The sequence below is a fragment of the Pteronotus mesoamericanus genome, unplaced genomic scaffold (genome assembly GCF_021234165.1).
Source record: "Pteronotus mesoamericanus isolate MK-2021 breed Mesoamerican mustached bat unplaced genomic scaffold, CSHL_Meso_final scaffold_118, whole genome shotgun sequence".
Taxonomy (NCBI): Eukaryota; Metazoa; Chordata; class Mammalia; order Chiroptera; family Mormoopidae; genus Pteronotus; species Pteronotus mesoamericanus.
The window spans coordinates 6,604,353-6,617,132 of NW_026555301.1; the positions used below are offsets into that span (position 1 = coordinate 6,604,353).

The 12,780-nt window shown below is 40.0% G+C and overlaps 1 pseudogene; it reads left to right on the forward strand.

Annotated features, from left to right (window-relative positions):
- LOC129081719 (BH3-interacting domain death agonist-like) overlaps positions 1-8,303 on the forward strand; it is a 121,688-nt pseudogene extending 113,385 nt beyond the window's left edge.
- The last annotated feature ends 4,477 nt before the right edge of the window (positions 8,304-12,780 follow it).

Consider the following 12,780-nt stretch of genomic DNA (forward strand, 5'->3'; position numbering starts at 1 on the left):
ATGTTTATGTATTATATCATTTCAATTATATGATTTTCTGGAAAAGGAAAAACTCTAGAGGTGGTAGAAAGATCAGTGGTTGCCAAGATTTGAGGGAGAGGTGACAAGAAAATTGATGAAATATAAGGGATTGTTTTGGGCAGTAAGACTGTTCTATATAATACTGTAATAATAAATAAATTTATTTGTCAAGATAGAATGTTACAGAGCAAAGAATAAACCTTAGTGTATGCAAATTTTTTAAAAAATCACTTAGGAGATTGGCTGATGCCAGTAGGGAACTCAGACTGTGACAGATGGATGAGACAATCTCACAAAATGAGGTCAGAGGGTAAATATCCTGACTGAGAATCAAGCTCCAAACCATAGACAATTAGAAAAGCTCTGACAGTCCTGGATGGGAAACTGCCCCCTTTCTAACCCAGATTTAGTGATATCCAGTACAGTGCAGTCTCTGGAAGGAGATGTAGTCAAGGACTCAGACCCCCATACATCATTGCTTGTACACATAGCTGCATTCCTGGATCAGGTGTTTCTATTTAGAGGTCTCTTTATTGGGGCCCTCAGCTGAGGCCTTCCTCAGGAGCCTCTATTGAGACCTCCTTATTTGGGCAGGGGATAGAGGTAAGCCTTGGAGGCACTTTTCACCATTCTGATGCAGCAGACAGTACTTTTCCTCATCCTCTCCTTCCCTTTCACCCTCTCTCTCATTCTACTCCTCCCCAGATCCATATATAGATACACATGGCTTTAGTGTACACACAAATATTTTCTTTCCCTGTTAGTTGAAAGGGCCTAGGAGCAATAGTGCCACTGTAAAAATAAGCACACTTGGTACTCAGATTTTGGTTTCTAATACCATGTTCTTATAAAAGGAAAAAGGGATTCTTGGAACAATGGTTGATTTTATGACTGTGACATAAAATAATAAGGTGAGCCTGGAGTCTTATAGTGCTATAAAAACCCCACAATGATGAGAATATGCCAAAAAGGACACACATGCCAACTGAAGGAGCTTCCAATGGCAAAAGTTGGAACAAAATTTAATACAAACATGCATGAATCCATGATGACATAAATAAGTGATTGAATAAATAAATAAATATCTCATGCAGAAGAGTTTTAAATAATTTATGCAGATATTCTGTCCTCAAGACATGGGGTACAACTCCTAACCCCTTAAGTGTGGCCTGCACCTAGTGACTTTTTCCCCAAAGAATATGGTAGAAAGAAGAGGGGGAAAATAGTAATTTTGTAGTGAAGAACTGAAAAAACATTTCCTCAGTTGGAAGCTCAAGGTCAATTATCATCAGTGATCAATCATTGGTAACAAACACCTTTAATGTGATGTGATGAAAATAGAATTTTATCTCTGTCTTCTTCCTCTCCAGAACACATAACCCCAGCTTAATCACACACAAATTTCAGACCATACCCGATGGAGGGACATTTTAAAAAATATTTGACCCACTATTCCTCAAAACTGCTAAGGTAATCAAAAACAAAGTGTGAGAAAATGACACAGCCAAGAAGGAGCCAAGGAAGCCTAAGGAGACATAACAACTAAATGCAGCATGGAATCCTGGATGAGATCCTGGAACATAACAGGACATTATGTAAAAACTAAGAAAATCTACATATAGTAAGAGAATTCCAAGATGGCTGCAGAATAGGTGAAAGCTACACTCACCTTCTCCTGGCACCAAACCAGATTTACAGCTAATTTATAGAGCAATCAATGTGAATAACCAACTGAAGTCTAACTGATCTGAAATATCATAACTGTAGGGTAAATAGAGGCAGTCTGGTTTCCTCACTCATGTGTCTGGGTAACTAAGGGAAACAGTTTCTCATAATCTTGAATGGGCCTGATAAAGTAGTGTTCTCATAGTCCTGATCCTGGGTCTGATAAATGGTTCCCATATATGAAATGGGCTCACATGTGCAGAATCACACTATGTTATATAACATTTTGGCCTTTTGGTGGCTTTGTGTTTCTAGTACTTAAAGGGGAAGGGGCTGCTCACTGGGAATACAGACACAGACACATAGCTTGCAGCGTGTGTGACTCACCCACCCTTAAATGAAGGCATGTCAAGCATCCCCATGTCTCTGAGCATTTTCTTTCATCTGCCCAAATCTAGAGTGGATCTGCAAGGCTTTGACTGGCTGCAACACAATAACCAAAGTTTACAGAAGAAGCCATATAGAGACTGGTAAGAAGGGCAGAGATGTGGAAAGGGCTAGCCCCACACCCAGGTGCAGTGACAGCTGGAGGGATATTGTGGCTGCAAAACTCTCTTCCTCTAGGAGCATGCGGTCTCAACCTCATGCAGGAAGCCCCAACCCTGAGCAAGAGAGACAGGAAGAGTAGCCCACATAGCATCTGGTGGTGAAAATCAGTGGGGATTCAGTCCATACGGGAGACTCAGATACCACCTTTTCAGAGACAAGCACTCTTATTATTATGTGCCAGGTTGGGAAGTACACTGCCTGGTCTTCAACTGCTGGCAAACCCACTCAGCCATATTCGCGTCCTATGGAGGAGTCTGCTGGCTGCAGCCAGCAGTGAATGTTGGGTCCCTCTTTTTCTAGGGAGGTTCTTGGCAGAGACCTAGACAGTAACTAAACTGTGTGGTTTTGGAAAGAGAGCCAAGCTCCCCAACCTTGAACACTCAGCCAGCACCACTTCCACTTACTGAATCACCTGGCTGCTAGTCCTGATGAGTTCAGCCAAGCAGGGAATCAGAGTACCATGCAGAGCTGGGATTTCCAGACTATGTCTCCAAAAAAGGTTTTGTCCAAGAACCAGATGGCCAGGGGCTGGAGTGTGTGCATACATTGCAGAGGGAGGGACACTCCTATCTCCCCAACAAGCTTAGCCCATGCTACCCCAGAAATGGGGAAAAGTGCTTGTCACCATCTTACAGACTTGTAGGCAACACCCATAGTGGGAGACTGTTTGGATCTACTCTTCGAAGTTCTGGATACCCTACCCTGCTGGGCCCAGTTCCATGGCAGGGAAGGGAGAATGGCTCAGAGCTGGGACATTCAAAGGATGAGTCCCTCAGAGACTATTGAAATGGGCTCACATGTGCAGAATCACACTATGTTAAATAACATTTTGGCCTTTTGGTGGCTTTGTGTTTCTAGTACTTAAAGGGGAAGGGGCTGCTCACTGGGCATACAGACACAGACACACAGCTTGCAGCATGTGTGACTCACCCACCCTAAGGCATAGGACAAAATGCTAGCCTCCTCCTGTGGGCTAGGCCAGCACCACTCTCAATGAGAGATTCTTTTGATCTGTCCCCATGAGCTCAGGGTAGCTCAGTCCGCTCTTGCAGAGGGGATGGCTGGCTGTAACCAACCCAAACCTAAAGTAAGCCCTTCCACAGGGAACTAGAATTGGAGTCTCTGGCAAAGACTGAGTGCTTTGGCTCTGGAGTAGAGGACACTTTCCCCTAATTGAGTGCCTGACTGTATTATCACCTAGTAGGACACCACTAACCCTGTCCTTCTAACTCCAGTTGGTATGCCCTATTAAGCTTGCAAGTTGTAGGAAGGGGTTGTGGTTTGTGTCCAGCCAGGCTTCACTCTGCAGCCTTTCTTTGAAAGGCTCTGGAAGGAAACAAGTCAACCTCATAGGGAGGCGGAGTAGCGGAGGTGGACCTCAGGGAGCCATGGTCCTTGTCCAGATTTGTCCCCAGTTCTCAGCTGGAGAAAGCCAATGCTTATGTATGGATTGCCCCTTCCACAGACACTCAGGTTCAGCAGATGCAGTTACAAACAATAAACAGAATAGTAGATCCAGACAGGTAACCCAAGACTGATTACACACAATGTCTGACATTAACCTTACTTGAATCATGCCCAAGTGAACCCTTAATCAACACAACCACTGGTGAGCTTCAGACCACACCAGAGCTCAACCCAACTACCCATGCAAGTTGCACATCTGAAAAAGAATTCTAGCAGGTACCAGATCCTGCTGGGAACAACTCCACCTTAAGGGACAGCCCCTGCAAAGTGTCTCATATATAGTTATTGAGGTTTACACTTATAAGTCAGCCAGCCTGAAGGGTTAACTACAACCACAAAAGAGCCAACAGCATTCAAGACTCAACTACAACAGAAGGGTGCACAACACCCACAAGAAACATTTTTGGAGCACTGAGCTCAGATGATGTGAAAGACTGTGCAACTGAGCCCAACAAGACACCTTCATCATAAAACTATAAGAGATATCTACCTAATACCCAAAGACAAAATGGGGAGACAGAAATACATACAAAGTTAAAAAAACAGAGAAATCCCTAGAAAAAGAATTAAATGAAATGGAAGCAACCAAGATACCAGATGCAAAGTTTGAAACCATATTTATACAGATGCTCAAGGACCTTAGGGGAAGAACTGATCTCAGGGAAAACTTAAACAAGGAGATAATAAGCATTAAAAATACATAGAAACTATAAAAAAGAACCACTAAAACATTAAGAATACTATATCTGAAATGGAAATACACTAGAAGGAATCAACAGCAGGTTAGGTGAAACAGAGAAATGAATCAGTGATTTAGAGGACAAGGTAACAATGAGCATCCAAGCAGAGCATCAAAAAGAAAAGATAATTTAAAAAATGAGAAAAATCTAAGGGATCTCTGGAAAAATGAGTGTAACAACATCCACATCATGGAGGTACCACAAGGAGAAGAGAGTGAGCAGAAAGGTGACCTGTTTGAAGAAATACTGGCTGAGAACTCCCCTAACCTGGTAAAAAATAAACAAACAAACAGAAATGAGAGAAGTAACAATTGACACCAGAGAAATGCAAAGAATTACAAGAAAATACTATGAACAACTGTATGTCAACAAATTGGACAACCTGGATGAAATGGATAAATTCATAGAAACATACAATATTCTAAAACTTGGTCAAGAAAAATCAGAAAATCTGAATAGAGTGATTACAAGTAATAAAATTGAAGTAGTACTGAAAAAAAAAATCCCAGCAAACAAAAGTCCTGGACCAGATGGCTTCACAGGTGAATTTTACCAAAAGTCAAAGAAAAACAAACACCCATCCTTCTCAAACTATTAAAAAAAAACTTCAAGATGATGGAAGATTCCCAGGCTCCTTTTTTATGTGGCCAGTATTGTTCTAATTCCAAAATCAGATAAAGACACTGAATAGAAAGAAAATTTTAGGCCAATATCCCTGATGAACATAGATGCTAAAATCCTCAACAAAATATTGGCATACCAGATCCAGCAAAGCATTAAAAATGTAATACACCATGATCAAGTGAGATCTATTATGCGGAGGCAAGGTTGATACAATATTTGCAACATGGTAAATATGATATATCACATAAACAAAATGAAAAATAAAAATTAAATGATCAAATCAATAGGTGCAGAACAAGTATTTGATACAACCCAGCACTCTTTTATGATTAAAAACTCTCAGTAAAGTGGGAATAGAGGGGTCATACCTCAACACAATAAAGGCCATATATGACAAACACACAGTAAACATTATACTCAATGGGCAAAAATTAAAAACATTTCTCTAAGATCAGGAAGAAAGTAATAATTTCCACTTCTTCCATTCTTATTCTACATAGTACTAGAAATCCTAGCCACAAATATCAGAAAAAAAAGAAATAAAAGGCATCCAAACTGGAAAAGAGAAATTAAAACTGATATTATTCACAGATTACATGATATTGTACATAGAAAACCCTAAAGACTTCACACACAAAAAAGGCACTGCTAGATCTTACAAATGAATTTGGTAAAGTGGCAGGATACAAAATTAATATTCAAAAATCAGTGGAATTTTGAACTATCAAAGGAGAAATTAAGAAAACAGTCCCAATTACAATTGTAACAAAAAATATAAGGTACCAGAAATAAATTTAACAAAGGAAGTAAAAGATGTATATTCAAAAAATTAAAAGACATTATAGAAAGAAATTAAGAGAGATTCAAAAGATTGGAAGAATATATTGTGTTCATGGGTTGGAAGACTTATCATCATTAAAATGTTTGTACTACCCAAAGCAATTGATAGATTCAACACAACTCTTATTGAAATATCAGTGGCATATTTCATAGATCTAGAACAAATATTCTAAAAATTTATATGGAACAAAAAAAAAAGACCCCAAATAACCTCAGCAATCTTAAGAAAGAAGAAGAAATTAGGAGGGATCACTCTATCTGACATCAAACTATATTACAAATTCATAGTAATCAATAGAGTCTGGTACTAGTGTAAGAACGGGCACATAGATCAATGGAACAAAAGAGAGATCCCAGAAATAACTCACACCTCTATGGTCAATTAATATTCAACAAAAGGTATAGAAGCATAAAATGGAGTAACAATAGCCTCTTCAACAAATGCTGTTAGGAGAGCACTGGACGTCTACATGAAAAAAATTGAAATTCAACCACCAACGGACACCGTACACAAAAATAAACTCAAAAGATGGATAAAAGGCTTAAGTCTATGTTGTGACACCATAAAAGCCCTAGAGGAGAACATAGTCAGGAAACTCTCAGATATCCCATGCAGCAATATTTTCACCAATATGTCCCCTAGAGCAAGGGACATAAAGGAGACTATAAACAAATGGGACTTCATCAAAATGAGAAGCTTCTGCGCAGCTAAAGAAAACATTAGCAAAATGAAAAAGGAACCAACTGCATGAGAAAATATATTTGCCAATGATACCTCAGACAGAGGATTGATCTCCAAATCATATAAAGAACTCACACAACTCCACTCCAGGGAGACAAAGAATCCAATTAAAACATGGGCAAAGGACCTGAACAGACACTTCTTCAAGGAGGACATACACAGGGCCCAGAGACATATGAAAGGATGCTCATCATCCCTAGCCATCAGAGAAATGCAAATTCAAACCACAATGAGATACCACTTCACACTGGTCAGAATAGCCATCATAAACAGATCAACAAACAACAGGTGTTGGCAAAAGTTGTGAAGAAAAGGCAACCCTAGTCCACTTTTGGTGGGAATGCAGACTAGTGCAGCCACTGTGGAAAACAGTGTGGAATTTCCTCAAAAAGCTAAAAATGGAACTGCTTTTTGACCCAGTGATTCCACTGCTGGGATTATACTCTAATATCCCAAAATACCAATTCAAAAGAACCTATGTACCCCAATGTTCACAGCAGCACAATTTATATTAGCCAAGTGGTGGAAGCAACCTAAATGCCCATCAGTAAATAAGTGGATAAAAAACTGGTACATTTACACAATGGAAATGATGCAGCAGAAAGAAGGAATGAGCTACTACCCTGTGTGACGGCATGGATGGAACTGGAAGGCATTATGCTAAGTGAAATAAGCCAGGTGGTGAAAGACAAATACCATATGATCTCACCTATAAGTGGAACCTAACCAGCAAAGCAAGCAGGCAAGGAAAATATGACCAGCAACATTGAAAGAAAAAAGAAACCAACAGAATCTCTACTTCCTTCTCAGGCTCCAAAGTCACCCTGTTCCTATCCTTGGCCTCCCAAGGCTGGTGGGGTTAAGTAGCTGCCCAGACCTGGCTTTTGGCTCCTGCACCCTCCTAGGCATCTGCAAGGAGCTATAAGCTCCAGGAGCACCTGCTTGTGGTGTGTGGTGCTTACTGCCAGCCCAGTCCTCCAGGCCACTGACTTGGACACCTGCGAGCCCAGTATAGCTGCCAGTGCCAGGGATTCCAAGGTCAGCATTGATCAGGCCTTCAGGATCAGTGCATTACAGACTTGTTGGTGTTTATCTTTCTCCAAAACTGCTCCAACTATAATTTCCACAAATAGCTGAATGTGTTCAGCCATAGTCTGCTTGTGACAGCTTATTTGTGGAAAGACCATGACAATGAATTGCAAAAGGATAGCAACTGGTGCAGTCATTTCATACTGAAAAGCCAGGAGACAGATTCTGAGAGTTAAGAGGAAATCATCTGGAGTATTGCCAGACAATTCACCCAGATAGGAGACAGGATGGACTGCACTATCCCCTCAAGACTGATGAATAACCAGCAATGCAGTTTATGAATGTGAACCCACCAGAGGAAGACAGAAGGGAGTGACTCCCTGGTGCCCTAGAGAACTCATTCTAAGGACATTGAGGAGGAGAAGACCATGCTGACATTTACCATGCTGTTGGCCAAAACGGTAGCCAATTGCATGCCATTCTTGCTCTGTGATGTCTTTCTCACAACAGTGAATTTTACTAACCAGGACCTACTCACCTATATGAGAAACCTAGAAATGAGATAGATTGAATGGAGGACTGCAAAAGCATGTCTAGTTAATACTTGCTATGCTGACAGCAGTAGAGTTGCCTGCAATGGAGATGGATCTATGATCATTTAAATAAAGTTCTTACAGAAAATAGGTAAAGGACAATAACTATTTATTTCTCCCTATTTTAAAGGTGATGTTTTAAGCTGCTGACTTATTTAGAATTCTCTACATTAATGTACTTGAATAAAAATGTCAACTTGCACATATTTGAAAAAGCTTCATACCATTTTCTAAATTTATCTACATATTGTGCCTATAACTTATTTCAGCTGTGTAGGTCCCCACTTGAAAGGAAAATTTAAAAGCAGATTATAAGGCAGAAGAAAAAAACACAATGTTTCTTGATTAAAATAACTATTTACTGTTTACTAAAGTGCAACCTATGACATAGTCTTACAGCAGACAGTGTTGCATATGAGAACAAGGACTGGAGAAGGTATGCACATACCACTTTCAAATTAAAATTCTTCGCAGAAGAGGAAACATCTTAATACTAAGGAAGTAACAACTTTCTATTTAAACACCAGATAGCACAGGAGGTTCTGGACTCATACATGGGATAATCAGGTCTACTAACATGTTTGAGTTTTTTTCAACTTGATTTCCTTTTATCAGTGTCAAGAAAAACCATAGGCATTCTGATCGGTGTGGCTCAGTTGCTTGGGAATAGTGCCACAAATTGAAAGCTTTTGTGGTTTGGTTGGTACATGCCTGGGTTGCAGGTTTAGTCCCTGGCTGGGGTGAGTACTAGAGGCAACTGATCGATGTATTCCTCTCACATTAATGTTCCTCTCCTTCTCTTTCTTCCTCACTTCTCCTCTCCCTAAAAATAAATATATAAAATCATTTGTTTTTAATTGTTCAAATACATTTGCCTCCATTTACCCACCACTACTTTTCCCTGCCCCTCACACTCCCAAATCCCACCATCAGTCCTTCCCCACATTGGCTCTCTCCATGTGTCTTTCATACATGTGCCTTGATTTGACTCTTTCCCTTCTTTTATCTACAACCCCACTCCCACCTTCCCTCTCCTTTCTGTTGCTTTCTTTTTTCTTTCAGTGCTGCTGGTCATATTTTCTTTGCTTGTTTGTTTTGTTGATTACATTCCACTTATAGGTGAGATCATATGGTGTTTGTCTTTCACCACCTGGCTTATTTCACTTAGCATAATGCCTTCCAGTTCCATCCATGCTATTGAGAAGAGTAGTAGATCTTTCTTTCTGCTGCATCATTTCCATTGTGTAAATGTACCAGTTTTTTATCCACTTATTTACTGATGGGCATTTAGGTTGCTTCCACCACTTGGCTAATATAAATTGTGCTGCTGTGAACATTGGGGTACATAGGTTCTTTTGAATTGGTATTTTGGGATATTAGAGTATAATCCCAGCAGTGGAATCACTGGGTCAAAAAGCAGTTCCATTTTTAGCTTTTTGAGGAAATTCCACACTGTTTTCCACAGTGGCTGCACTAGTCTGCATTCCCACCAAAAGTGGACTAGGGTTGCCTTTTCTTCACAACTTTTGCCAACACCTGTTGTTTGTTGATCTGTTTATGATGGCTATTCTGACCAGTGTGAAGTGGTATCTCATTGTGGTTTGAATTTGCATTTCTCTGATGGCTAGGGATGATGAGCATCCTTTCATATGTCTCTGGGCCCTGTGTATGTCCTCCTTGAAGAAGTGTCTGTTCAGGTCCTTTGCCCATGTTTTAATTGGATTCTTTGTCTCCCTGGAGTGGAGTTGTGTGAGTTCTTTATATGATTTGGAGATCAATCCTCTGTCTGAGGTATCATTGGCAAATATATTTTCTCATGCAGTTGGTTCCTTTTTCATTTTGCTAATGTTTTCTTTAGCTGCGCAGAAGCTTCTCATTTTGATGAAGTCCCATTTGTTTATAGTCTCCTTTATGTCCCTTGCTCTAGGGGACATATTGGTGAAAATATTGCTGCATGGGATATCTGAGAGTTTCCTGACTATGTTCTCCTCTAGGGCTTTTATGGTGTCACAACATAGACTTAAGCCTTTTATCCATCTTTTGAGTTTATTTTTGCGTACGGTGTCCGTTGGTGGTTGAATTTCAATTTTTTTCATGTAGACGTCCAGTGCTCTCCTAACAGCATTTGTTGAAGAGGCTATTGTTACTCCATTTTATGCTTCTGCCCCTTTGTCAAATATTATGGGTTTATTTCTTGGCTCTCTATTTTGATCCATAACAGACACATAGATCAATGGAACTGAATAGAGAGCGCAGAAATAAACCCATGTCTCTATGGCCAATTAATTTTTGACAAAGGGGCATAAAGGAAAGAATAAACAAATGGGACTTCATTCAAATAAGAAGCTTCTGCACAGCTAAAGAAACATCAGCAAAATGAAAAGGGAACCAACCATGTGGGAAAATATATTTGCCAATGATACATCAGACAGGGATTTGATATCCAAAATATATAAAGAACTCACAAGACTCCACTCCAGAAAGACAAACAATCCAACTAAAATATAGGCATAGGACCTGAACAGACATTTCTCCAAGGACATAAAGAGGACCCAGAGACATATGAAATAATGCTCAGCATCATTAGCCATCAGAGAAATGCAAATCGAAACCACAATGAGATACCACTTCACACCAGTCAGAATAACCATCATGAACAGATCACAGACAACAGATGCTTACAAGATTGTGGAGGAAACAGATCCCTAGTACACTGCTGGTGGGAATGCAGACGGGTATAGCCACTGTGGAAAACAGTGTGGAATTTCCTCAAAAAGCTAAAAATGGAACTGCTTTTTGACCCAGTGATTCCACTGCCTGGATTATACTCTAATATCCTAAAATACCAATTCAAAAGAACCTATGCACCTCAATATTCATAGCAGCACAAAATTTACAATAGCCAAGTGTTGGAAGCAACCTAAATGCCCATCAGTAGATGATTGGATCAAAAAGTTATGGTACATTTACACAATGGAATACTACACAGCAGAAAGAAAAAAAGAACTATTAAACTTTGTGACAGCATGGATGGAACTAGAGAGCATTATCCTAAGTGAAATAAGCTAAGGGGTGAAAGACAAATACCATATGATCTCACCTATAAGCGGAACCTAACCAACAATACAAAAATGCAAGGAAAATAAGACAAGCAACACTGAAAGGAAAAGAAACAAACAAAGACAAGAGTGATGGAGTGAGAGGGGGATGGGGGAAAAGGAAGGGAATGGTAGGGTCGGGGAACATGTAGCAAGGTCTCATGGACAAAAGCAAAGGGGAAGGATTGAAGGAGGGAGCGGAGGAGGAGGCAGGGGAAGATGGTGGGAGGAAGGCAGAGAAAAATGTATTTGAAAAAATAAAGAAAATAAATTAAATAAAAAAATACAATGTGCAGACATACAAAATTTAGCATATTCTCCTTGCTTGCAAAGCAAATTGCCCTTAATTGTATGCCTCAGTGTGCTGGCATAATTCCTTTCCATTGTTATTGGTATACATGTTCTATGCCAGTACAATGTTTGGTATAATAAAAAAAATTGAAAATGTAATTTAATAAATGACTAAAAGGATGGATGGCCAATATATGGTGGATTGATAGATAGAATTGTACCTGAGTAAGTGGTACTAAATATGTTGGTATTCTATTTAAAGATAACCATCACTTTGAACATTGGCCACATTTTATATATTTATTTACAAAACAAAAAGCAATTCAGTTTCTGAAACAGACAGTGGATACTTTCAGTCAAGAGGGTAGCATGGGTAAACGTGGCTCACCTCCTTGCACAACCACATCAAAATTGCAACTAAAATATAGAAAATCAACTCAGAGCTGTCAAAAATCAAGTTGAATGGAAGTCTGACAACTACAGAATTAAGGAAATCACATCCACCCAGCCTCATAGGAGGGGTAGACACATAGAACAGGCTGGGCCCACACTCATGAGTGGTGGATACAATTCAGGATGAATATCTCAGGAGCAAGGACTCCCAGCCCCACACCAGGCTCCCCAGTCCAGGGTTCCAGTGCCAGGAAGATAAGTCTCCATATCTTCTGGCTGTGAAAACCAGTGGGGATTAAGTTGATGGAAGAAATGCTGAGGTACCAAGCAGTTTCCCTTAACGAACTCACACAGGACTAACCTACTCAGACTGTCTCTGAGCTCTAACACTGGGGTATCTGCTTGAAAGGTTCCAGTGGCATACAGGGAAGAACTGAAGCATCTGGCATCAAGGGGAGGCTAGTGCCACTGGACTCTACAGGACACCTACTACATTATGCCATGCTACAAACACAGGGAGTCATAGCAGCTTGACTTAATACATAGAAACAAACACAGGTAGTCTGTCAAAATTAGGAGGCAAATAAACATGACCCCAGTGAAAGAACAGGTAAAAACTCCAGAAAAACAACTAAACAAAATTGAGATAAGCAACCTAACAGATGCAT